This window comes from Manacus candei, unplaced genomic scaffold, assembly GCF_025592945.1.
Source record: "Manacus candei isolate 608988 ecotype Guabito, Panama unplaced genomic scaffold, ASM2559294v1 h1tg000015l, whole genome shotgun sequence".
NCBI lineage: Eukaryota > Metazoa > Chordata > Aves > Passeriformes > Pipridae > Manacus > Manacus candei.
In genome coordinates this window covers 10,799,052-10,824,960 of record NW_026138063.1, presented here as the reverse complement: position 1 = coordinate 10,824,960, position 25,909 = coordinate 10,799,052, and the positions used below count along the sequence as shown (strand labels likewise).

The 25,909-nt window shown below is 46.4% G+C and overlaps 1 protein-coding gene across 11 annotated transcripts in view; it reads right to left on the bottom strand.

The window, feature by feature from the left end:
* Nucleotides 1-25,909, bottom strand: part of LPP (LIM domain containing preferred translocation partner in lipoma) — a 331,679-nt gene that overhangs the window by 290,265 nt on the left and 15,505 nt on the right. For 8 of the 11 annotated variants that reach the window (XM_051782313.1, XM_051782306.1, XM_051782314.1 and 5 more), the window contains exon 2: nucleotides 19,261-19,366. The gene's annotated coding sequence lies outside the window, so the exon portion shown is untranslated. Of the gene's footprint in view, nucleotides 1-15,528; nucleotides 15,633-19,260; nucleotides 19,367-24,555; nucleotides 25,166-25,909 lie in introns of those variants that run through there. The other 3 variants (XM_051782312.1, XM_051782316.1, XM_051782308.1) reach the window with 2 other exon arrangements.

Sequence of the window (25,909 nt, the reverse complement as noted above, 5' to 3'; positions counted from 1 at the left end):
TTCACTTCTCTTCTAGAGACCTGCTTTGCATCTTCAAGCATTCAGAAGTCATCAGTCCAGCCCCCGAGCTGGTAGCTTAAAAAACAATACAATACAAATTTGTGTTTTTAAAGTTTACCTCCTGTTTAGGAAAAGAGAATCCTTTTCTCCAAAACTTTCCTAAACAACCACAAGGCCCAGAACCTTAAGCTTATTTTAAATGAAAGACTAGGTATTAAAGGAAATTACAGATTTAAGGGAGCAGAGGCTATAAAAGACTTTATATATCTCAGAGCTTACAACAAGATCACAATCTATAGAAATCACTGAACATCTTGAACATTAAAGCTAAGACACTGAACATCTCAAAACTCCATTTTGCTTGTTATTATTATTTGTGATTGCAAAGTTCCAGATCAAAAAGTGCTTCAAAAGAATGACTTTCATCCTCACTGCTTTCTCACAGCCTGAACACTGAAGGGAGAAAATTTCTTGAAATACAGTGTTAGTACTTTTCCAATTCCCCCCCCCCATTTAAAATTTCACTAAACATTAAAAGCACTAGTTAATGCAATGCCTTTCCACATGCTCTGCTTCACTGTCAGGCTCTCAGTATCCAGGACTCCGGCATAGTGAGAAAATCTTTAGGAACTGACATTTAAACAAAATAAACTGCAGAATTTTTTTCCCCCAGAAAGTTTCAGGGCCTTAGGGTTTTATACAATAGCTTGTTTTCACAAACTGTATATTCAGGATCCAGTTTAAATCGGTGTCTTGTTTCAGCCACCCTGCCTAAAACATGTGCTTACTTCCTTTACAGACACGTGAATTTGTTCACTGTGGCCAACTCATACCACATCCCTATTGGATACATATGCATATACATACAGGCATGTGCTGTCTCATCTGGAGCTGGCTATGACCCACACAAGGCTCATTCAGCCAGGAGAGGGGTTCCAAAAGTGTTATCTGCACCCAAAGCAGTTTAGTGTTACTGGGCTGAAAGGAAACAGAGAAATCCTGCTTACAGGCTGCAGAGCCCAATGGATAAACAAGTGCACCTCGGTTAAAAGCAGGGGGGGAGGGGGCAGGGGCATAAATAAAAGGGTAGAAAGAGAAACTTAGCGGGTATGAGGGTAATGAAATATCAGCTGGGCTGGATGCCTGGCAGCACAACCAAAGGCTGCTGGCAGCCCCATGTGCTGCAGGGCTGCAGAATGTACAGAATGTGCCGCCACGCCAGGGCCGCCGGCTCCCCCGACCCCACCATGGCCAGACCCTCCTCGTCTTTCATCCCAGTGCTGGGCCACTTCCTGGCACCCAGTGAGGTGACACCGGAGATACTTTTCCACCCCGCTCCTCTCTGCTCTCCCAATGCACGCCCACACCACCGAAGCTTTCTATGTATTTTGTGTTTCATCTGCCGGCCGGGCCACGCCACAGATGCTCGGGGTTTTTGCAAGGCCACAGTTGGAAGGGCAGTGAGCAAGGTCAGGGCTCACTGCAGTCACCCCTGCCGTGGGGAAGCTTATAGCCTTCCCTTGGCATCTGCTGCTGGCCATGGGCGGAGGGGGACCCTGGGCTGGATGGACATCATCTGAACTGACCCAGTGTCACTGCTGTAGGGCCCATCCCCACCTACAGCAGGGAGGAGACAGCCCCAAGCTGTGTCCCTCCCACACCTTTCCTGTCAGGAAAACACTGCAAGTCCATCTCCAGGTGAGAAGGATGTACCAGGCTTATTCTCAGTTGAATTATTTGTGTACATTGGCCCAGCATGAGTGAATGAGTGAGTCTGGGACAGAACTGTGGGATGGATGCAAGAAACAGGAGATCTACAGAAAACCCCCACAAACAATGCTTCTGACATTGTTCAGTCCATCATTAAAGTGAAAAAAACTTGAGGTTCTACCTTGGTCCAGACCAACAGCCCCTTGTGTCTCCAGTAGGTGTAAACCCAAAAATACTCTTCTGCTCTTGGGTTGCCCTTGACCAGGAATCAAAAATTCTCTGGCTGTTCAACACCTGCCAAGGCACAAGTGTTGTGGCAATGGTGATTCACAAGGCCAGTTCTGTGGAGCCCCAGGCTAGCTCCAGCCTCTACAGCAAACCTTCCCTAAATAACACCACAACTCTGCAAAGAGCTGGCAGACAAGGACGTCTGGTCAGTGTTGACAACACCCTACCAAGTCACAGGCAAACCAGGCAGGGAACATGGCACACCTGATGGGCTCAGACAAGTAAGAAGCACCACAGGGATTCTTCCTACTTGGCCAATCTTCACATTAAGTTTCTAAACCCACTTTCCACACCTTTGCTGCTCTACTGATCATTTTCTCCCCTCACCAATGAACATGGGCAATGAACCCACATCCAAAGCCTCAATTCTCACCCAACACAGAAGGGAAAGCTTTGGCTCCCCTGCTTTCAGTTACAGGACAAGCATCCCATGCCAGCTCCCAGAGGAAGGTTTGAACAGAGTACTGATACCTTGCAGGGTAACACAAAACCCAGGTCAAGGTTCAGGTGTGACTTCTCACATTTCTGTTGCCTTTTCTTTTTCTACTGCCTTATATTCTCTATAGGTCCAGGAACTCTCTACAATAAAGTGACAAACCTTAACACAGTCTTCAGCCCTTCTAGTCTAAAAGACTCCACCCAAACCCAGTCCTAAGCATGGGCAATGGAGAATTACCCCTGTAGGTACAAGCAGAGTTTGCTGGTGATGCCAGCATTCACCCTCTGAGCACTTTGACCACAACATGGCTGGAACAGCCAATGCTTCACAGCCACCACAAAAACACCACAATTCTGAGGAAACACAAAAATATGACTTGCTCACACTCTGACAGGTCTCAGGGATGAGGCAGTGCTGCCAGGTCCTCAGTTGATGAATTGAGGCCTGGGGAACTTGAGAGCTAGTCCCAAAAGAAAGTCCTGAGCAAGTCATTTCTCACTTGTTTCTATCCTACTCTTCGTCTCGTGCAACAGAGACAGCTCTGACTCATACCAGGTTTCCGCAGGGCCTGACACAACAGGTCGACAGACTCGCCTTGAAATAAAACAACGGCAAGCATGAGGTGACTGTGTCTTGGCCAAGAAGGACCCAAATTCAAGACAGCCCTCAGAGGCACAACTCCAAGGCAAAAAAAAAAACAGTTGATGAACTCCTTTCTCATCAGCTCTGATGCCTTTATTTTGCCTTCCTTCCAGCTGGAAAGAAAGTTCATTGAGAATGAAAGCTAGTGACTTGCTGGGAGGAATGACAGATGCTGCCTGCCTGCATGTGTGAAAAAACTCTGACAGGCAGAAATAACACACCTCACATGTCTTACGGTGGCAGTGAAGCAATAAATATTCTAATAGACTACTAAGGCTCATAGTAATAATGTTGTGCTCCCTTTTCAGAAGCCACTCCCCACACCAGATGACATCTGCCACAGTATGGATGTTCCTGGAACGGGGGGGATATTTTTAAATCTCTCAATGTGGCACAAAACTGTGAGTGTATCAGCCAAAATACCAGCCATCATAGCGTTTATATATAGCCTTTCACATATCAGCTATAGATGGGAACACAGACAGATACATGGAATCTAGCAGCATTACAAACAGACATTCTTCTGCTGGTCTTTAGTACTTGAGAAGAAACTTCCCAGCCAGCAGATCTGCCCCTGTCATCCTGCCCTGTGCAGCTCTTCATCAACTTCTGCTCCTCAAGTGTGTTAAGTGCTGCATGTCAATTCTCAAAGATCATCAAAAGCCTGTCCCTCCACTACCCCATGTGTCCCCTCTGCTACAGGGCACTGCAGCACGGGTGACAGGGTCTCCCCACACCCCTGAGCACCCCTCTGTACACATACAGCTTTCAGAACCTATGGGCCTCAAAACTTCATCTTTGTTGAGACAGGTCCTGAGAAGGGGCTAGGAGATCTTCAAGGCAGTCCAGTTCACTCAGGGACACCTCAGTCTGACACATACAAAGTCTAGGCATGGTTCCTATCTGAGGCAGGAACTCAGACGTCCTAGTAGGAAAAGCATTTGCGAGGCCTAAACCAGCAGTAGCTCCTCATGGAGCACCTGTAGTCACTTCCCAGGAGCTCTACTGGCATTCAAGTTATTGCAGGGGAAAAGGAAAAATAAAAGTGCTTTTTAAAAGTGGCTTCAGGTAGTACAATATATTCTCTCACAAGTATGAAACATGCATCAGCATTTCACACAGAGCACCACAGCCGTCAGACCCAGGGTGATGTTTAAGTTCTTGATACTGTTATCTGCCTAATAATAACCCCAAAGAGCACTCCTTGCCTGGCTGCCTGCCAGACCACATGCAGCCTCTCTGCCCTGCTTTTTTTTTTTTTTTTTAATTTTTTAAAACTTTGTCAGACATGGAAACGTTGACTCTAGGAAATTCAGCCTCTTCTGTGAAACAGATTGGCTGAGACTTCTTTGTTGTTGCGGAAACCATGACTTGGGGGCCGGGGAGGGGAGACAAAGGGGAAAACTCGTGTGTTTTGCCTTCACGTGTGCTTTATTTTCTCCTCTGGCAGGAAACAGTGAGAAAGGCTCTGACCCAGCTGCTGTCAGCTGCGTTGGAAGTGATTGTATCAGCTCCACCTGCTTAATGTGGGTATTCAAGACTGCAATGACAATGATTTGAGACAAACCAGCAATGACTGGTGTGTTCTCAAGGGACATATGCTACACTGGTGCATGACACAAATGATCCACAACAGCGGGACATTGTCAAGGTTGGGGGGTGAGGAAGGAAAGTGGGGAGAGAGGAATAAACATCCCCACCTGTTTTTCTAGGGAAAAAGAGATATTACAAGGAGAATGTAGCTTTAGCAAACTCTGAAATGTTTGAACCACATGATTTCCAGCACTCAGGAGCAACAAAAGAACTGCACTGAGAGATCCAGCAGCTATGACTCAGGAAGGAACATCATGTCCATGTCAAGCTTTCAAAGCCTTATAAAATGCAAGGAGTTCAACACGGTTTCTTCACATTCAGAGAAGAACAGCCTTGACAAAACAGGCTGTGAAGTACCCCACTTTGCCATTCACACCTGGTATGGACCCAGCCCCGTGCACTACCGAGCTTGGGTGTGGTGTAGCCCCACTGAAGCAGGTCCTGCAGACCACTCCTCACAGCTAGCTCTGTGTCAAAATAACAAAGGAGCCTCCAATGAGCATGTGGACAACAGTACAGGGTGAAGCAATGCTGCTGAAGCACGACAGAGGCACTTCAATGGTGTTTTTCAAAGGAAAAGATAAAAAGAAAAGGGGAAAAAACATACCTCTGCAAGTTCCAGCACAAGCAGAAAGCCCCAGGTCACTGCTGTAGCTAATGAGGAGGGCAACAGCAGTGCTCAACGAGGCTGTTCAAAACATCCTCATGTCTTGTGTTTTCTTTTTTAATCAAATTGAATACACACAAACAGCATCATGTCCACAGTAGGCTTCTGCTTTGACATCCATACAGCCAGTAAGACCCTGTGAAGTTTTAATGGGCAGGTCAAGCCTGAAAAGATTCTGCTATCACCCTGCTCTGCCTCCACCATGTACCCCATTCCACAGAGGTTTTACTCTGACAACTTCACAGGCTTTCACCAGAATTGCTGCTCAGAGAACAGCCAGCTCACAGACACAACGTGCACAGCTCTAATGGGAGAGAAGCCCTTTAGCCCATTCTGCACCATATTCCTCCAGAATTCCAGTAAATAACAACATCTTGGTATCTTGTTCAAAGCCCTGAGAAATGCCAGTGTGCTATACCTGCCCCTCTCAACTGCTGTATATACTTATAACATGTACTTAAATATAAATACCCATGTACACACATGATGGTGTCAAATGACATGCCACCAAAACAAACAACATCAGGCATGGGACCCTTGTGACCCAAATGGATGAGTTTCCGTAAGAATTTACCACTTTTACCTCTACACAATCAGAGATGTGGAAGCAAGCCAGGAATGAAGGCAGGCATCGCCCTTTGCAAACACCTAACGAGCCTAACTGAAAACACCAAGCCCAGCACCTTCAGAGACATCCCCCAGCACACCCTGGCAGGGCAGGCGGTTAGAGATGAAAGACCCACCAGGAAAGCTCTTCTGTAGGAGCTGATATTTCAGCTATTAAAGAAGTTTCTATTTAAACAGACATGAACTGCATATGCTCTGGAATTTCTCAGCTTTGCCACTTAAAAAAACATCTAAAGCCACTCTGAGGCTTTTCCTTTTTTCTCTCCCGCCTTTATTTGCTCTGTAAACACATTTGTGTGTGTGCCCTGAATCCTGTAACGTTCAGTTTCTGTGACGGCAGCTCCAAAGCAGAGCAGCAGCTACCCACACAGCTCACCAGGGACTGCTGAACATCCTGGGCCCTGTCCCTGGCCTCGTGGCACAACACAATGCACAACCCCACACAGCCCAGCTCCTCGCAGGACCTTCTCCCAGTGCAGGATGAAGCAGAAGACGCTGTTGGTGTTGTTTGTACTAACACTGTCAGGAGCGCACGCTCATGAACTTCAGCCACCTCCCTCACAGGCTGAATTTCTCCCAACAAAACCCTACCTGTTAGTGGTGGGGTTTATTAAAGCAGTGTTGCAAGTTTACCAGCAGATCAAGGCCTTGACTGTGGCAGGTGGAAGATGTGATATAACTGCAGATACTTTGCATCCTTTTGAAGAGGCTGCTGAGGTCAGACTACTGATACTCCCCTCCCCATCCCATTCCCATGCACATGGGGCACTTGCCATTCCAGGTGAGAGCCACAGATTGGTCCCACCTGGTGGAAAGAGCCCCAGGGAAGAGCACTCTCCTTTGCACCAATACAATCATGGCTAACTGCTACAGTAGGGCTGCCCACAAAGCTGCTCCTGAAGATGCCAGGAGGAAGGACAGGACAAATGGAATAAGGAAACTTGGATCAGTTCTTTGCCTTACCATATATGTACATACACTTGCATACATACAAGTGTTTATATACATCTGGCAACATCTGTGCAGCTGTGGGCAAGCTTTGACCCTTACTGGTCAGTAAACAGACAGCAGAATCACTGCCCTAAAAATACTTCAAAATCCCAGGACTCCATAAACACCTGCAGGCAAGAGAATGCCCAGCATCTCCATCTCCACCCCATCACTGCAAACAGCAAGACACTTCAGCAAGGATACACCACTGAAATATCTTGTCAGCCCAAGGGAGCGATCAGTGGCACCAGCCCAAAGGGGCTGCTGGCACATATCCCATGATATTTTCTACTATGTCTCCTTATATTGCCTTGTACTTTACACATCTGTTGGCATCCCTCCCAAAGGGGGAGGCTGGGAGTGACTCCTCTCATCAAACAGGTCTGCTCCACGCCTCGAGCAACATGAAATCTCCTGAGAGCAGCCAGGAATCTCTTTCCCCTCCGAAACCAGGTCATCTCCACCACACTCAACCTCAGCCCACTCAGAAAGCAAGGTCTGAACCAAAACTCAGACATCCTTTTGCTGGGCTGGCCAAGGCACCAACCTACTCACACCAAGAGACACCACCACTAGGCCCAGCAAGAAAACCTTCGCAGCATCTCATAGAAGGGGGGGTGGGAGAGGGGAGTAATTTTTGGCAATGAAAATGTAATGGAACATCTTGTATCGATCTATTAGGGGGTGAGTCATGCTGAGAGTGACTTGCCTACTCTTTCCCTCACTTCCCCACCCCCCAAATTATGGACTGCAAGAAATGAGCGGAGATAATGGGCAATTTCAGACGTTCTAAACTCAGGTTTCTCTCCTGCTGGAACAGCATGCCATGACAGTAGATGGACTGAGCTCCAGAGGAGATGTCCTTCATGTTCCCACGCCTTTTACTGGCCAAAAAAGACTTGAGTCTAACTAATGGGCAATTAGGAAAGGACTAGAAGGATGGAGGACTACTTTGTAGAGGAAATGGGAAATCAGAAGGAAGATCTGAAAAGAATCAGCAGTAAAAGGAGACACAAAAAATAGATGGGGATCAGACAGGAGTCCCAGGAAAAGATAAGCAAGACAGAGGTAGATCAAACTGGGGAGAGAAAGGGTCTGGGTGAAGCTACTACTGCTGCTTCATGAACCCTGTGGACTTTTCAGTCTACAGTCACTTGCCAGCATATAAATGCCAAACATCAAGAATAACTACTTTAAAAAAAAATAAATAAATTTAAAAAAAATCAGAGAAAGGAAAATCAGGTTGGTGACAGTAAATTCTTCCTTGACTTCTTCAGTCTTTAAGGATAAAACAAAACATCTAAGGAAGCTTTGGAAGGCCCAAGGTCTTTTTAGAGAACCGAAAGCTGCATACATACGAACCTGACAACCAGTGAGTTTTCCAAGCTCAGCTCCATGGAAGTTAATACACAAAGACCTGGGGAGCGGGTTTGGTGCAACACAAACCACTGAAACCACCCTTATCCCATCAGATGTCACTAAAGTGCAGGCTGCTGCACTCAAAACCTACCCACACCACATACATCAATATTATACATATATATATATGCATATGCACACACATGCTCCAATCTCTGATTTGCTGTCTGAACCTCTAGAGAATTAACTACTTTTGAGGGTATAAAGCAGAAGATGACAAGTTGCTTATATGCTTGCCTAATAAGCTTTGGCAGTGGTACATAGGCAGGATGTAACCACCCAGCACTCCTGGTCAAAGAGATCTAGCACTGGACTCCAGCCAGGACCAGTACACTCCATTCAGAGAAGAAACTGGTACTTCATACACTAGGAGATGACTAATTGCAGTACCTGAGTTATGGCATAGCTTTTAACACACAACGAAGAGACATTAAGGTCATCTCAACTCTCATCTATAGCATCCCCTCCCACAGCAGACTTGCTGCTCTTTTTTTTCCTCCTACTCCTTTTCTCACTTTCTACCCTCCCCTTCAACCTTCCTTCCTTTCAGGTCTTCTCACCTCCTTCCATACCAATTTACCTTCCTCTGTCTATTCACTCGTCCAGCACCTTAAACACCCTTCTCATCACCCACAACTCCCACTGCAGAAGCCCTTCTCTTCCAGCAATCTACTTTTATCTGGACTTTGATCTCCAGCAATCCCCATGCTGACCCTTTCCCAACCCTCAAGTGCACATTTGTCTGCCTCAGATTGCAGACTCTTTAGGACAAGGATTGTCATCTTCCCAGATTGTAAAGCACAGGATACATTTATAGGGTAGGTAAATGATAAACAAGCCATCTCCCAGCATTTCAGGGTAGCTCAGTGTGGGTTCCCTCGGTGTTTGCCTTTCTTCCACTGCAAACTTAACCTACCTGTATGACTTTTTCTTCCTTATCTCTATTACAAGGTTATCACTTAAATTTATCACCATTTAAAAAAAAAAAAAGTTGAGAAAGGGAGGTGGGGAAACAAAGGGCCTTTACCAGCCCTGCTCACCCTCAGCTCAAACCCTGAGATGTAGAGGAGCTTGAAGGAGCACCACAGGGGCAGACCACAGCCAGAAATAACTCACTGGAATTATTTCAAACCCCACATGCCTCAGCTCTATTCAGTTTTCAGTAGGTTTTTGGACGAGCAGACACTCTTGGCTGTTTTCTAGGGGAGCAATTATCAAATCTACATCCAGTTCCACCAGCTGAGTGTGTGTCCACCTTTGAAAGGAAGCTGGAAAAGAGGGAAGTGGGTTGCTGAAATGAAAAGCTGGGATAAGGAAAAAGAAGTTATAAAGAAAAGATTACCCACAACACACAGGGCATCAAGAGGTAACTAAGAGGCAGCTCATGCTTCAAGGAATAAAAATACCACAACAGCGATGGCAAAATCCTCCACCCATGTCAGAGCCAATGCATCCAACTGGCTGGCTGTTTGGCAACAAACAATGCTCATATGTGATGGGGGATTTGCATAGCAGGTGTGGCACTTCTCAGGAATCAATGTGATAAAATGCTCATTCAACCAAAAAAGAAAAAACAAACAAACAAACAAACAAAAAATAAAGTACTTCCTAGACAGGTCACTGGGTTGAGATAAAGCACTATCTTTTAGTGTCATGAGAACCTAATTTGCCTGGGGTTTCATAACTCCCTCAGCTGCTGGGGTCTCTGCACTCCTACACCACATGGATTTCACCCCCTGTCTCCCCACACACACCAGCTCTTCACCTACATGAGGACATCACTCCAGTCACTTTGAAACACCCATCCCCAGTGCCCTCCCAGCTTTCAGAAATACTTCACTGGGAACATGCTCAAAAGCCACGTCCTTCTCTGTCCCTACAGTCTTAACAGCCTCTACAAGATTATCTGATGTAGCTTTCTGACACTCACATATCTTGGCGGAGAATTAGCTGATAACTGACACAGCACTGCGGGTAGCACACGTGTCAGGAAGCACAAGTGATAACACTGTTATGTTGTGAGAAACCTCATCCAGGCCCTCAGGAAAAATTACAGTTTTTGTTATTGGTTTCATCTGAACTCACCAGCTACCCTCAAGACTACACAGCAAACACAAATGCCTTCAAGTAAATAATGGGAGGGGGGCATTCAGAACCCCCTGTGATTAGAGATGGTCACTGAGTCAGAAACAAGAAAGACACAATGAAAATTAAGAACAAAAGCCGAGGACAAAGCAATCACCTAGAAAACAACAGGAGATCACATAAGAATGTCGAACCAACAAGCACTCCTTCCTTTGCTCTGAATGCACCTTCATAGCAGCATTTCACCAGATAGAGATGGAAGAGCTGGTGCTTAACACTGACCCTGGAGACTTGCCCAGAAGTTTTTACATCGCTCAGCACCCTGTGCATAAAAGGGTAGCAGTGGTGACACTCCTGGTGTACTCCCTCTGGCCAAGATGTCTGGCAGGTATAGCTAAAAAAGCTGGTTTGGGAAAATATTGCCTTTTTACAGCTTATCTCAGTACAGACAGCTGCCTCACACCTCTAGAAATAGCAGGATTTAACAGCCATGTTTGCAGGGACAGATTTTAAAGGTTCCATCTTCTAAGAAACAACCTACACATCCAGAAACAGGAGGCCAGATTTGTTTTGATACTGGAACCCCCTTCCATATGCTAAGCATGCCCACGGATTTGCAAAAACTCTGCTCTGAAAATGGGATGTTCATTCAGCAACAGGCGATAAGCAACTTGCATTTGCCTTCCTATAGAGTCTGTTCCCAGTGCATTCGGCAGCAATATAGCACATGATTAGGTTGATATTGCCTTTTGCTGAAAATAGTTGGCATTTTATAAGTAAAACAGTGGTGGAGGAGAGCATTAAACACTGGAAAAATAAGACAATTAACTTAACCCCGCAGGCCCAGCCAATCAGCACGTCTCTGTTGTTCCTTTTAAGATGGAGCAAGCCAGGATCAGATCCCAAAGCACTGTTATGATTTGTTTGAGGTGATAAGGACTGAGCCAAAGGATTTATTCCTAGGTCAGACCCACAGCTACAAACCCCAGCCCCAAGAGCCTGGAGAAGCTTCTTCAGCCCCCTTGACTCTGTCGTGTTTATGAGTGCAACAGTGATAATGTTATTTACCTACCTTTTAGCAATAACAAGCTTTTTTAGATAAAAAGCAGAAAATTCCCATGAATTTAAACACTGGAAGAGCTAATGCTAAAGATGTAAATGGCTCTACATCTAACAAGACCTGGCAAAATTTCCATGGTACACCTTTTACTACCAACAGCTGGACCAGTTGTCTATAGCACCTTCCTCATCAGGAGTTTTTTTTTAACTGAATGAAGGGGTACTAAAGACAACAACCTGCTGTGAAATGACCAAAACTCCCATGCAAACAACTCATTAGCAGTGTTCAAATGCAATTTAAATTACTAGTTGTTCAAGTGCTCCTCAATTTCATGGTAAGTTTCCAAGGAAAATTACATGCTATGTACTATTTAATTGATTGTTTTCTACTTCTTAACATCCATTTATTCCCTCCTCCTGTCTTTTCCTTAATTTCAAGGGATGATGATGACTTTTCAGGGAGGAAAGGGGAACAGCTATCGAAGTTGAAGAGGGATTTACCTGAAGAACAAGGATGTAGGAGGAAAGTGGCTGCCAAAACCAGGCAGCTTCACCAGAACTTGTCCCTTTGATATTTTTGCAGGAGAGGTATGAGGCAGCACAGTGCAAGGACTCCTTTCCTCTCCACCACAGGCAGCCAGTCTTCTGAAACCTGATATTTCTTTAGAACACTGTCATCCCCCACCATGACAAGCAGTAAGCACAGTTAACTATTCGAGGACATCGGTAAAGCAACAAGAGCAACCTGTTTCCTCCTTCTGAGCACACTAGTCCTTGAACCAACACATCCACTGGAGGCAAACAAGTTGTTCTCATCTGGGAGATCTCATCCCAAATGCAAATACCTAGCTTACAGGAGCAGCCTCCCCCCCCTAAAGCTGACTGAAGAATTAGGCTGTGAGTGAGACCTCCTGCTGCTTGCAACAGCTGGTACAGGAAAACGCGTATTATAAAGCTAATAACAACAGACATTTCTTAAAAGCCTGCACTCCACTCAGATCCCAGGAAAGAGCAGCCTCACAATTAGGTAAGGTGCCATCTGGAAATTTCTGAAGTAATGATACGTGATGAGATCATGTCACGCGCTAGCAACACAGATCAGCTTTACGAAATACTCAATGCCACTTGGTTTACCTTTAAGCAACTGATGCAGAAATATTTTGTGCTCAGAAAAGTATGACTTTATTAGAGTAAGAGAGATGGGTTTAACAGTATCACTCTGCACAAGGCCTCAAAGTGTCCACCTGTCTGCAGGAGCTGAGCATGAACCATCACATGGAATACTTTTCCCAAATTTGCCACACAGTGCCCTAGTCTCTATGCCTGAACACCAGAATAATGCTGCTTTTCTCAGTCCTCAGGCACGATTTAGTGTTTAAGGGCTCCAAAACCTTTGCCTAAAGAAATGCAAAGTATCGAATGTGCAGAGGCTTGTAACTTTCATCCTTTTCATGCCCACATGTGCTAGCCCCATGCTATCTGAGGCAGCTTCTCTTACCTGCCCAAGGGGAACATACATCCAGCCCTTAGTGCATACTGAACTCCCTCACAGCACTCCAGTCACACAGTGTTGGTGTCACCCCTTTGCCACATCCCATGCAGTGCCAGCCCTGGATCCATCTCGGCAACAGCTGAGATGAAGGATGGGCTGCCAACCAAACCTCCTTACATGGGAGCTAAAGCAAGTCCTCTGCGTTTAACACATCTTTAACACATCATTAGAAGTGATTGAAAGAAGCTTAAGAAAGGCAGGCATGGAACTCTCTGAGCTCCCTTGAGGTCCAGTGCCATGGAAGGCTTCTCAGACTCCAGTGTTTACTGGTGCCAGGCTAAAAAACCTTTAGTCAGCTGTATTAATTTACAAGGTCAGCCCTTAATGGCTCTGTTCCTGGAGCAGGAAAAAATCCACTGTGGATCCTGGTTAGCATCAGTGGTCACCGGATCTGTTCAGGTCCTGGAGAAACACCAGATGGAGAGCCCTGGCAGCTGCAGTCCCAGCTGGGCATCGTTCGTTCTCCGGAGCAACCCCAGCTCTGCCCAGCACCCATCAGGAAGGGGACATGGGCAGCACATGGGGAGCTCATCCTTCACAGACCATCCAGCTCTCAAGTCACGTCCTCGCAGTGATGGATGAGCACATGAACATTAAGAGTCACAACACGCTTCCCCAGACTTGACAGACTAGCACTTCCAGAGCCCTGGTTTACAGCACCCAGGCACTGCTCATCCTTGTCTTCCAACAAACAGCCTTGTCCTGGTGAGCAGGAAAGGGAGAAAATTTCGAGGGGAACAGAATATCATCATTTCCAATCCCACCATGCTGTTCCCAAAACACCAAGCTCAGCCACAAGCAGCTGGAGAAGCCTGGATGCGCCACATCCACGTGCCACCAGAAGCACAGCCCATGGCACGGGGCCACGTGTGCACACGCAGAGGCAAAGCACAGCACACAAGGAGAGACACAGACCACCCTCTCACTGCAGGAATTCCACAGCTTGGCACCACCATGCACAACAGACGGAGGAGTGGCTGCTGGACGAGTTGCTGGGCTGAGACTTCAGGTGTTCCATACACATTCCCAGTGCCCTGTTTCCTAACTCATCACCTCTCCTGCCTGTTCAGGCTGTACATGCTTTAGGACAGCAGTTCTTTCCTTTTCACTGGTACCAAGCTCAGCCCAGCCAGGCCCTGACTCCCAAAGCTCCAGTAATCCAAGCACCTTGAAGTAACAAGAAAGAAAATACAGCTGAAGTCTACAAACCCTCAACACATCCCAACTGCAGTCCTTCACTTTTTGGGGCCTAGTGCTTTTTATCTCACATCCATCCTCGTGCAAACTAAGCCAATTATCTTCCCCTGTTCAGAACAATCCAGACAGTTTTGTACCTCAAGGACCTCCTACAAATCCACATCTCTGGAAAAACCAAACCTCACAATGAGTATTAATCCCTTTTTAAAAGGGCAAAAGAAAAATCAATAAGAGGTTTAACTTTCTAACAAAGGTCTTAAATTTAAAATAGAGAGAGTATGATAGCAACGGGTTTGAAGCAGCCTAAAATACCAGTTAGCGAGAAGATACAAGGATTACTAACCAGCAGTGGGAACTATAAAGGAGTTGTCACCAATGCCCCTTTCAAAGTAAAAGGACAAAGTGCAGTGCCTTCCATTTGAGGTGCAGGAGTGGCAGCTACATAACCCCCAGAGCAGCGTTAAAAGCACTCTATGCTTGTTACATGCTCCAAATGACAAAAGGAATGCAGGATGGCGGATCTCTGCTCCAGATTCCCCGGCATGGTTTTAGCTGCCATGAACAAAACGGGAAGCAGAGCATCTTCCAGGTTCCCCCCAACGTCCCTGACTGTCTGGATGAACTGCAGCTTCCTTTCAGGAAAGAGAAAGGAAGGGGGGGGGTGTGAAAAAAGAAAAAAAAGAGAAGCAGCCAGCTACAATATCAGAAAAACTTCACACTAAACTTCACACTAAAGAAAAACACAGAACAGGAAAAAACAGACACTGAAACTTTATCCAGTAGCTAAATATTAACATTTTACACATATTACAGTAGTTAAATATTAACATTTGAGAGAAATATATCCATGCATTATGCAGCCTTTTTAACACACACTCTTGCTTAAGAGACAGAAATCGTACATAAGCTATGTTTTCCTTGCTGACCACATGCATATATATACTCATTTAACTCTACAGTGCTCTGCTGCCTTGCTGCATTAACCAATGAAACTAAAAGGAAGAGCGTGACGGAATGGGAGCTGGCTTATATTATCTTTATACCTACTCCTGAAGAAACATTTTGCCTTTGAGACCAATCCACTAAGTCATCTTTCCCTACTGCAGAAGGTTTCATTGGGTCCCTTGCTGTTGACTGGTGATCCACACGCCTGTCTCCACCAGCAAGGCAAACACTTTGATGCAATCCATCTGACTAAACAACACAAAAAAAAAAAAAAAAGTCCCAAGTTGCTTGCTAAAACAGCAACGATGCACTTACCAACATTCAGGCAAGCTCCTTCATTAACACGCTTCCCTCTCGAGCAGATCAAATTTAGAACAAGGTCCAAGAGCAAGAGAGAACCGAAAACTGACCACAATAAGCTTCCAAAACAAGAAAGGGGGGGATAAAAAAAAAAACCTTACTACAGGAATTCAAATCCTGCTTCCACCAGACCCTGAGTCACCTCCCCTCCCTTGCAATAGATCAGAGCAATGGGTAAACATTTCCAAATATGGAGATCAAAACTCCAAAGGATGTCAAAAAAAAAAAAAAATCACCCTTCTCTCCCTGGCTTTGGCACCAGGATGACTTGCCCCTCTGAAGCATAAGCTGAGCACATTGCCTTTGCTGACCTACACACAGCCTGGTCATGGGGCCCCATGTCACCATCTTGAACTATGCTTTGGAGGCTACTGGCTCGATGGGTGACACTGCATCTCTGTTCCCTCCCAGGGATGCACGGGAAGATGCAATGGGAGCAACTCCAGGAGTCACTGCTCTTTGCCCCTTGAAAGAAACCTCTCTCTCATCTCAACTCAGCAGCAGCAAACTCATAGGACTACTTTTTAGAGTGTTCTTTGAAGGCAAATAGGCAGACTCAGGCTGTGGTTATAGCACCAATAGCTTGGCATCAGAAAAGGCAAGGCTCAACCCTCCGTCACACCAGAGAGGTCCTGCTGTCACATCCCACACCAGCTGCTCACCTGGCACAGGAAAACCTCCCCTGATCTGGCTCATCGAGCTGGTGCTTTGTAAAACATGTGTCCCTGCAGAGCCTGCATGCACACCAGAGCAATATTCCCGTGCCAATGCTCCCATAAGCATCAGTCCTCGGCTGCAACGGCTGACCTGCAGGCAGCAGGGAAGTGACTACGCCTGCCAGCACAGGACAACAGCCTCCTGGTAGCCGCAGCCATCGCTCCAGGAGCAGGCAGCCTCTCAGGAATGTGCAAAGCACGACATTTTCAAGGGGAACAGGCTGCTGAGGCGAGGCGATCCAACCAGACCAGAGTGATTCCCCAGCACCACCCACAAGATGCTATTGAATTTATAGGGAAGGAATTCCAGAGCTGACTCTGCCCATGTATGGCCAAAACAAACTGTAAAAAGCGACATTATAGTACATCTGGCTTCCACTGGTGCTGAAGCCCAGGCTTCGGGAGGAGCTGCGTTGACAGAGGCTCTATAATTACCTCCAGTAACTGAGCAGGGGTCAGGCAGCAAGAGTTTAGCACCCGCTACCACAGATGACAGAAAACATGTAAACCTTTGCTTTAGAAGACAACAAAGTTTTCTGCTTTTAGAATACAAACCACATTTAACTCAGTGTTACACTGCTATCACTGTAAAAAAAAATAAATCTTGCCAGAGAGCACCAGCACACATTCATTACACTGGTAGTCCTAAAGGCAGCTTTAAAGAGCCAACAGTCCAAGTGGCACTAAGTGGTACATAAGGACAACCTCAGTGCATTGCAGGTTGGGACTAGCTCTCGATGGGTAGCTGATCAATTATTTTTCAAAAAACCCACTAAAACCTCCCCCAGAGCTGTGTGCTCCAGCTAGCAGCAGGGCTACCAGGAGAGCTTTCTCCATGGTCAGAAATAGGAGATATTCTGAGCACTGCAGTCACTGTGCAAGAAGATGCTCAAAAACTAAGAAGGGTCAGGTAGGTGCAATTTTTATGAATTCAGACTCCGTTTTCCAGCCCCTTGCAGAAAACAATTCTCAAGGTATTGCTTCTTGCAAGGACAAACAGTGGAATGAAGTAGAGAATTATCTAAGTCAAGAAAGGGAGCCAAAGCATGGAAGGGGAACACCTGGAAGAGCATAAACCCCACCAAAGGTGTGCACCAGCCCTTACAGCTCTGGGATTCTACAGCATGAACGGATCAAAGTTCTCCCTAACAGTTAAATGCCACCACCTCGCCTGCCCTGCCAGCAGGGAAATATTAGCTGTGTCAGCGCGAGAGGAAAGGGTTTACGGAATGGGAGAGGAATGCAGGCTGCAGTGGCACACAAGGAGGGGACAGGGAAATGAAACCCAGGGGAATGTGGGTTGCTCACACTGCCTCTGTATTTGCACAGGGGTCAAGTAGGGTACGTTTTATGGCTCTTGGGATTGAAACCTGGGCCTAATGCTTTTGTGACCTTAGAGGGACTCCCATGTCAGAAACAAATATAGCTGTTAGAGGGGGTGAGAGCTCAGGGGTCTGAGCACATGAGGACAAGCCATTTCCCAGCTCCTGGCAGGCAGCCCAGTGTTGCTTTTCAATATGTGCAAGTTGTACCCATCGGACCGGGAATGAGCACGTGCCTCCTCCGAGCAGCATTTGCTCATGAGAGACCCACAGTGCAGCTACTCCCCCAGCTTCACGTTCCCCAAGACAGCACTAGGATCTCCCTTCCATTTCCCAGCTGAAATGACATTATACCCTCTCCCTTTTTACTGTGCTTACGTTAATCAGAGGTACCAAAGCATAAGCTGTTGTTCAGCACCTCTGCTGCAGAGCACCTTCTACCCCAAATGACACAGAGGAGAGAAACAGAGGGACAGACACATCTATGTCCATCCACAGCCTCACCAGGAGCTCCCTTGCTACATGGCAACACAAATCCCCTTCCTTGCCACAGTTCTAAGGCTGCGAAGTGAAATCTTGGGGGCTTGGGAATAAAATCCAACTCAAGCCTCCTGCACAGCAGTACAGATTGTTATAAAGCAGCCACTGGGTCAGGCGTGGCTAATTTCATTTAAATGACATTACATAAGCAAGAGGACTGAGAATATTTGATTCATAAAAACATCTTGAAGGGGCAGAGAGAACAACCTGCATGGTTTACAGAACACAGGGACTGCTGCAGCATCACAGGGACACAGACCACATAATGCAGACAGCAAGGACCACGGATGCTCATACATACACATGCACAACTACACACACAAACTCCTACTCCTCTCCACCATGCACAAAAGCAGACTTAGGACTTGCAAGCTGAAGTCCTGTGCAGCCAAAAGCCAGTACAAATGTTTGTGACAGTTCCACAGGCAAAGGCAAAAACCGGGTGCAGGGGAATAAATATAGAAAGAAGTCAGGCAGGCAAAGCAGGTGCTGGCTTGTAGAACCTTGGCCAGAAAGGCTTCCCAGGAGGTTGAATCTGGTAGTTTTGCAACAGCTCCACAGAAAGACAGAAGAGACAGAAAGAAAAAAAAAAAGAACATGAATGCATATGCATTCTTTTATCACCATATATAGCACATACGGACATTTGGTATATACACCCCCAAGCTCTCATATGCCACTGTATAGTACATACTATATACGCATTGCCATCTTTGTTTCCACGTGCCTACACTTGCAGTGTGTGTGTGTGTGTGTGTGTGTGTGTGTGTGTGTATCTGCATTTCTGGTGCATGTATTTGTCATTACCCCCACATCGCCCATCCGTGCGTGCTATGACACAGCGCATCACTCAACAGAGCACGTCTGAAGCCTCAGCACCATAGCCTGGAATGACTTTCGGACACTCACAGCTTCTCACTGCTGAGCCCTTCCCCACCAAAGCCTCTGGGTGTAAGCACCACTAGGGAACCATCAGTTTGTCTGCTCTTTCCCAATGATCCCACTCCCCCTCCAAACTTCAAGAACCATGGACAAGGTGCCACTGTCAGAAAAGGCATGACATCCTTCTGAGAAGTTGCCCCCTGTGCCTATGAATCATGTTTACGTACCAGTTCTCACGCTGAACAGCCTTACTGGTGGGATGAACTCAGAGCAGGGCGTTTGGAAACACGCAGGGCTCCGCCAGACTCACGACTTTGGGTTTCTTTCCCAGCCCTGCAAAGAGAGAGACACTCAAGTGATGCACACTGGATGGGCCTCCCGACGGCTTGTCTACAAAACTTGCAGTTTAACCCACACAACTTATGGGAAACATAGCATTTTCCTCCCCAGCTTTCTTAAGTAGAAGCCTTCAGACTCCTGGACTCCTTTCAGCACCCCCAAAAGCAAGCCCCACCACCCAGAACTGGGCTAACAACCAGCAATGACTAGAAATGTCAGATGCCACAGCTTGGCCAACAACTCACACCTTCTCAAGCCACCACTTCTTTACTGCTCTTAATGCCACTAAGAAGGGGGAGGGACAAGGAGATGCAAAATGAGGCATAAATTAAGAGAGCAGCATGAATCCATCACTCATCTCCCTGACCTCAGACACAGTGAGGGAGCTAGAAGGCATCATCTAATGCGTTTTGAAGCTCATGGGGTTCACCATTACTGTGAGCAGAGCTACACCCCCAGCCCCCCTCCTCAGCACAGCCTTTTTTCTAAGGAGCTCTGCCCATTGGGGACTGTCTCACTCTTTCCTGTAGTTGAGAAGCAGACACTACCCTTTCTTGATGTGACCAGCTCAGTGTTGTTTTTTCCCTTCTGCAGAAGATGAAGGTAGAGCAGAGGGGACAACCAGGCCACGTGACCACCACCTTGAACGTGGCATGCCAGGACAAGTGGCAGGGTGCAGCCCACGGAGACCAGCAGCATCTGAATCGCACACTCCTTCCTGCCCCCAGCCAGCATCCCCTCTCAGCCACATGCTGGTCACTCTGACAGCCCTATCTCAGCCCATGACAAGCACAGGCTTGGCCTGTCATCTCAGCTCAGCAGAGAAAGTTACTGCTATTTGCTGTTGTAACTATGGAAAAGCTCAGTTCAGATTTGCATTTGTTGTACCTGTGCTGCTCATGAGAGTTCATGTGAGCCCACAAATCTACAACCAACATGCAGCAAAACACAAAAGCGTCTTTGTGGCTCACAGTCCAGGTCCCTCCTCCCTGTCACACAGCAAAATGCCTTCCTGCCCCTGCCAGCACCTCTTGTCTCCCATGCCACACTTGTTGCCACAGCAGCCAGGAGAGCAACAGGGCTCTTGCCTCTCCCAGGCAGTGGAAGATCTCCACTATGCCAACACCACAAGAGCACACAGACCTTCACCCTGTCCCAGCTCAGTCCCATGGTCCCTGTGGTGGTACCCAGCCCTGATTCCCCACAGGGATGGCCAGGTATAAAAGTTCCCAGGACCATCAATGCTCCCCTCAGGTGTGATGAGGACAAATTCAACTGGAGATTGCAATGGCCTCTCCCATTCACTGCAGGCTTGGGATGAAGATGAGTAACTGCAGGGTTTTCTGGCTGATGAACTCAGCCAAAGAACAATTTTTCTTCATCCATCAATGAGGAGACAAGTACAAGCAAATATTATGGTTTTGCATGTTTACTTTTCATTTAAAAATGATGTAGAGTTACATACAATTTAGGTCCTTCCCACAGGCTCCTGGCAAAATGCCCTTCGGTCTTATCTGCAAAGGCAGAAGACAACAACATCCCCCTCTGGTTCCAACACCATTTCAGTTCAACTCACAACAGCACCTCCAGGAGCTCCAGGTAAGACAATACTTCTTGGGAACCAACCTGTGTTTAAAAATCTTGGCTCAGGATTGTGTCTCCCAGGTTTAATTCACGAAACGTTTCCAAGATCAGTGATAGGACTTGGCTAATTGAACTGTGTCTTCCTGGCTTTACTTTCCACACCAGCTATCCCTATCACCTTGTGACATAATGATCAGAAGCAGTTCGTTCACCCACTGGCTGACAATATTGATGCTGTATTGTTGACAGTAAGAACCAGTATTTCTCAAGAAAAAAATAAACATAAATTTAACACACAAGGGGAATATAGAAAGCACTTTTACCTATTTGCAGATTTAAATCTGAAACCAGTAGTTTACAATGCCTGAATTTAAGCATCTATCATCTGTTATGGCTTGAGTTTTCTTAGATTGTTCAGATTTTTCAGGAATGGACAGTTGAAAACCTCTGCAAGAACTCCAAGTTTCAAAGAGCAGCAGTCAGCACTTTCAGAAAAGCATAACTTTACTGTGGCCACGTAGAAATGGAAGTAACCAGACACCCCAATCCATTTAAATGAAAATCTTACCTGTGAAAATAATTTCAGCAAGTGCTAATTACAGTTATCACAACGGCCTGGTTAAATTGCAACTGTTTTTCTAACTACTCAAAAGCTGCATTCACTTTTAATTTCCTTTACACTTGAAAGTGTTACCAATATTCAGAGCCTGTTTATTATTATTATTATTATTATTGTTTTTTAAATCAGTATAGCTGTACTTGTTGAAGCCCAAGTGCAAGCACCAGTTGAACTGGGATAAAGCAGCCTTGTGCTGGGATCCTTTGTTCCATTCCTTCATGAAGCAGATGGCTCAACCTGACAGCCACAGGGAAAATTGTCATTTTAACTGTTCCAGTCACCAATTTTTAAGCACAGACAAGCTCTCAGCCAGTCAGCCATCAGCACAAACTGACATGGGTCCCCCCTGTATGATTGGCAGGTGCACGAACAGTTCCCCAGACGCCAACCTCATTCAATCTGACCTTTTCATTTTAAATGAAAACCACTTAAAAGCCTGCCCTGTTCTGACATACGTCTTTTTATGTCTTTCCCACTCTGTGCCAATATATTTGTTATTTTCTGGCCAAAGTTCCCAAACTAAGAAATCTCATGTTATCTCCTCCACTGCCAGAGCCCTGATCCTCAGGCGCTCTGGCCACCACCAGCACCAAGGGAGCCATCTGAGGTCTCCACATTCTCACACACTGGAAAATTGGACCCCTTACATACTCCCCTCAATTTGGAGTCCAAATCTGACTTAAAATTCAGCTTATATAAATCAGTAGCGTCGCACTTGAACACAGCCACATGGAGACGGGCTCCTCTTTCTACCCTGGGACACTGACTCATGCAGGATCCGGCCCTGTGTTTGCTTCTCAGGCTTCATACATTAAAATTAAACTGCTCAATTCAAAGTTATCTAATAAAAAGATCACACAAGACAATAAAAGCTGGAGACGTGTTTCCTCTGCTCTGCTGCCAGCGGCAGCACCTGCTCAGGGAGTCACCACTACGAGCAGCCTGGCTGCTGCCTTTTGGGAGGCCAGATCCTGTGCTGGTGCAAAGCAGTGGCTGTGAATGGCGAGTTTCAGTCCTCAAGGAAGCACACACCCCTCATAGATAGTACTCGGCACGGGGCTGCTTCCAAATCCACCACAACCCATGTGTCAAAATTAGCCATAATGGGACTTACAACTTCCGAGCTCCTGGTCCAGCCCTAGTCCTGGAGGAAGGCTGATGCCGGCCACAGCAAAGACAATCAGCTCCAAGGGGGAAAATGAGCTCCCATAAACTCCCTGGCAGCCCCTACGTGCTGCAGGGCACAGAGCCTGGTGCTACAGCATTGCCCTGCAGGAGCCACAAGGTCCTGCAGCAGGCTTAGGGACCAGGGGACACATTTGTGTCTTTGCTGCCACACTTGATTTCCACGTTTGTTCTGGGGTTCATTAAATGTGACTAAAACGAGAAGGGGAAAATGAGTTAGGAGAGTGGGGGGGAAAAGGAGGCAAGAACACTCCAGCTGCACACCAGCACAGAAGGAATAGGATCCAATTTGTACTGAAGGGATGGCATCCCACTCTCCTCCCAGAGATTGCTATATTACAGAAAATTAAAAGATCATTTGGAGCAGAACAGATTTAAAGAGAGGCTGAGCAAGCTGCGAGACAGTCCTACCTAAAACATCCCAGCAGCCAGGAGTCACCCTGAGCTGGAACCACTGGGCTACGATAGTTGGGAAACAACCCAAAAGCAGGATCAGCCACGTTGCACTCCTGTTATTTTAAATGCCCAAAGACAGAAAGGAAAAAAGGGTGGCTAAGGAATGAGAGGAATCAGCACATCTATGCCAGAAAGCCTGCAGGTCCCAAGCTGGAGCAACCTTTCAGCAGCTCCCCATCACTGCCAGCAGTGCTGCCTGTGATTTACACGTCTGTAACTGACACCAGGATTGGATCCCGTATTTTCAAGCACAAACTACTGGCCTCACGCTGTTCGCACTCCCTCAGTCTACTGGAAATGGAAGATTTGCAAAACATCCTCACTGATTTTTATTTTCACTGTTTTCTTTTTTTCCCCCACCATTTGTTGTCTGCATTTCACTAAGCCTGGTCAGAGAGACCCTGAGCAAGAGGGGGGCAGTTTCACTTTCTCCCTCAAATGCAGTCCAGCTTCTTTACCAAACAAGGATAATCGACTTTGTTTTCAAGTACTCATGCAGTATCAGAGCACCACAGAGCTTGGGTTTCAAACAAAGGACAACATTTTGCAATCCAAAAAACCATGCCATTTGCCCACTCCCCAAGGAATGGCCACCCTCACCAGGCAGCACCAGCAGAATGCTGCCCTAACACGCCACTCACATCTTACGATGCTCAGTCAAGAAAACCAGATTGACAGTGCCCAGGAGAGCAGAGAAGTGCTGTGCCCCAAGATACAGGGGCAGGAAGGTGCCTGGCTGTCCCCACTCCCAGCCCAGGGTCTTCTGCAGCCCACCTTTAGGTTGAGATCTCCTAGGGCAGAGATGGCATTTTAGTGCATGTTTGCTCTGCCAAGTCTAAGGGGTTTATTATAAAGTTTTATTATAAAGGATAATGTTCCTTTAACCATTTAGGTTTTAAATGGCCAAAATTTGAAGGCAGAGGACACCTTGTGCAAAGCTTGCTCAGGTGCCACCATCATGAAACCCTTGGCACCACAGCAGGCCCTCTTATCACTGTCCTTAAAACCATTTTTAAACGAAACTTTTAAAACTTAGAGCCTACACGACCAGACAGTCTTCGTGTTCAAGGCTTAGATTTTATCCAGTTTTGGCCAGATCATTTGAAAATAGCAACAAATAGCTGGCAGGCAACTGGAATCCACACTCCTGTGCCCACGTGGTCAGCCTTGGTATTTCTGAAAGCATTATAATTCATGGAGACATTTAAAAAGCACAATCAACCAGGACAAGTAAATCTCTCTGGTTTAGAAATGTTTGCCCCCTCCAAGCATTAGCCATCCTCTTTCACCTTTATATCCTAGTAGCAAACCAATCCAGTTTCAGCCTTGGAACAAATACCTTCAGGTGGATAAGGATGTATTAGAAACAGAAAAGTTTCTCAGGGTTGCTGCTCCTCTTTCCAAACAGCTGGATAAAGAGGCCAAGGAAGCATAGTCCTTCAAAAAAAAAAAAAGGAAAAAGCCTGGATGGGGCAGAGAGGCCTAGGTAAACATGGACACAAGGCAATAAGCCAGCAGAGTGTGAAACGGCCTCACCACTGACTGCGTTTCATGAAAACATTTTTGTTTTCAACAAATGTTTTTATTATCACAAATAGAAAAATAGGAAAAAACCCAAGGTTTTTTTCCTTTACAAAACAAGAACTGCGTTGCAAGCTGACGTTTCCTCAGAAAGCTCCATTTTGAGAACAGAGCCATTTATTCCAAATATAGATAAAAAATTCTGGAGCAATTCTGACAAGCCCTAATAAATGCTCTTATTACATCTGAAAGCTAGGAGGACCACAGAAGCCTGTGTATGCATCCGCCTTCTGAACAAGAAAGTACCATTACTTCCATCATAGATGGGGACTGAGACATGCAGAAAATACATTAAAAAGCTAGTAGTTCCTAAATTACCCCAACTTCAGCTGGAAGCCAGACTCTTCATCGAATCTGACCCTTATACAAGAGGAAAAAAAAAAGAAAAAAATATTATGGGCAGTGTTTGAGGCTATGCTTCATGCTTTTCCTGGGAAAGTGGCCTGCTACCACAGAGCCCCCACTCCCAGTCTGGGATGGGGAGGGATGAAGGCAAGGGTGCTGCCCCTTGCTTTGCTGTGGGATGACACGCCTTTGCTTTGTGGGATAACACATGCTGTCACCATCACACAGAGCCGCTGGACTTTCACCACAGACAAAGATGCTGTCCCTCTTCTTCCCCAAAGGACACCTGAACACCACCACCACCATCCCTGAGGTGAGCAAATCTCAGGCTGACACCAATAACTAGAAAAAAAGGAGACTGAGAAGGTCTCCAGCTTACACAGCAGGAGGACAATGGGAAGGAAAGGCAATCCTAATGCCCCGGCTCAGCAGGAACATGCACATGCCATCCCACAGCATAGCTGCGAAACGCCCATCTATCTCAGCACAGTGACCTGGTAATCTCCCTGCAGGATGACACACAGCTCCATGCACTTCCTCTGCACCCCCAAAGGTGACAGAGGTGAGGACAGCACATGTCTGCCTGGCACCCAGCCCTATACACACTCCCATCCTCCTGGCTTAGGCTCAAGTAAAGGGAAGGTGGCAGAGCCATCACCTTGTGCAAGAGAACCAGCACACAGACTTCCATGGGAATTCTGCAGATTATCCTCCCATCAAAGGAGCTTAATTAATTGCCTATAAAAGGGGATTGTGATTTATCACAT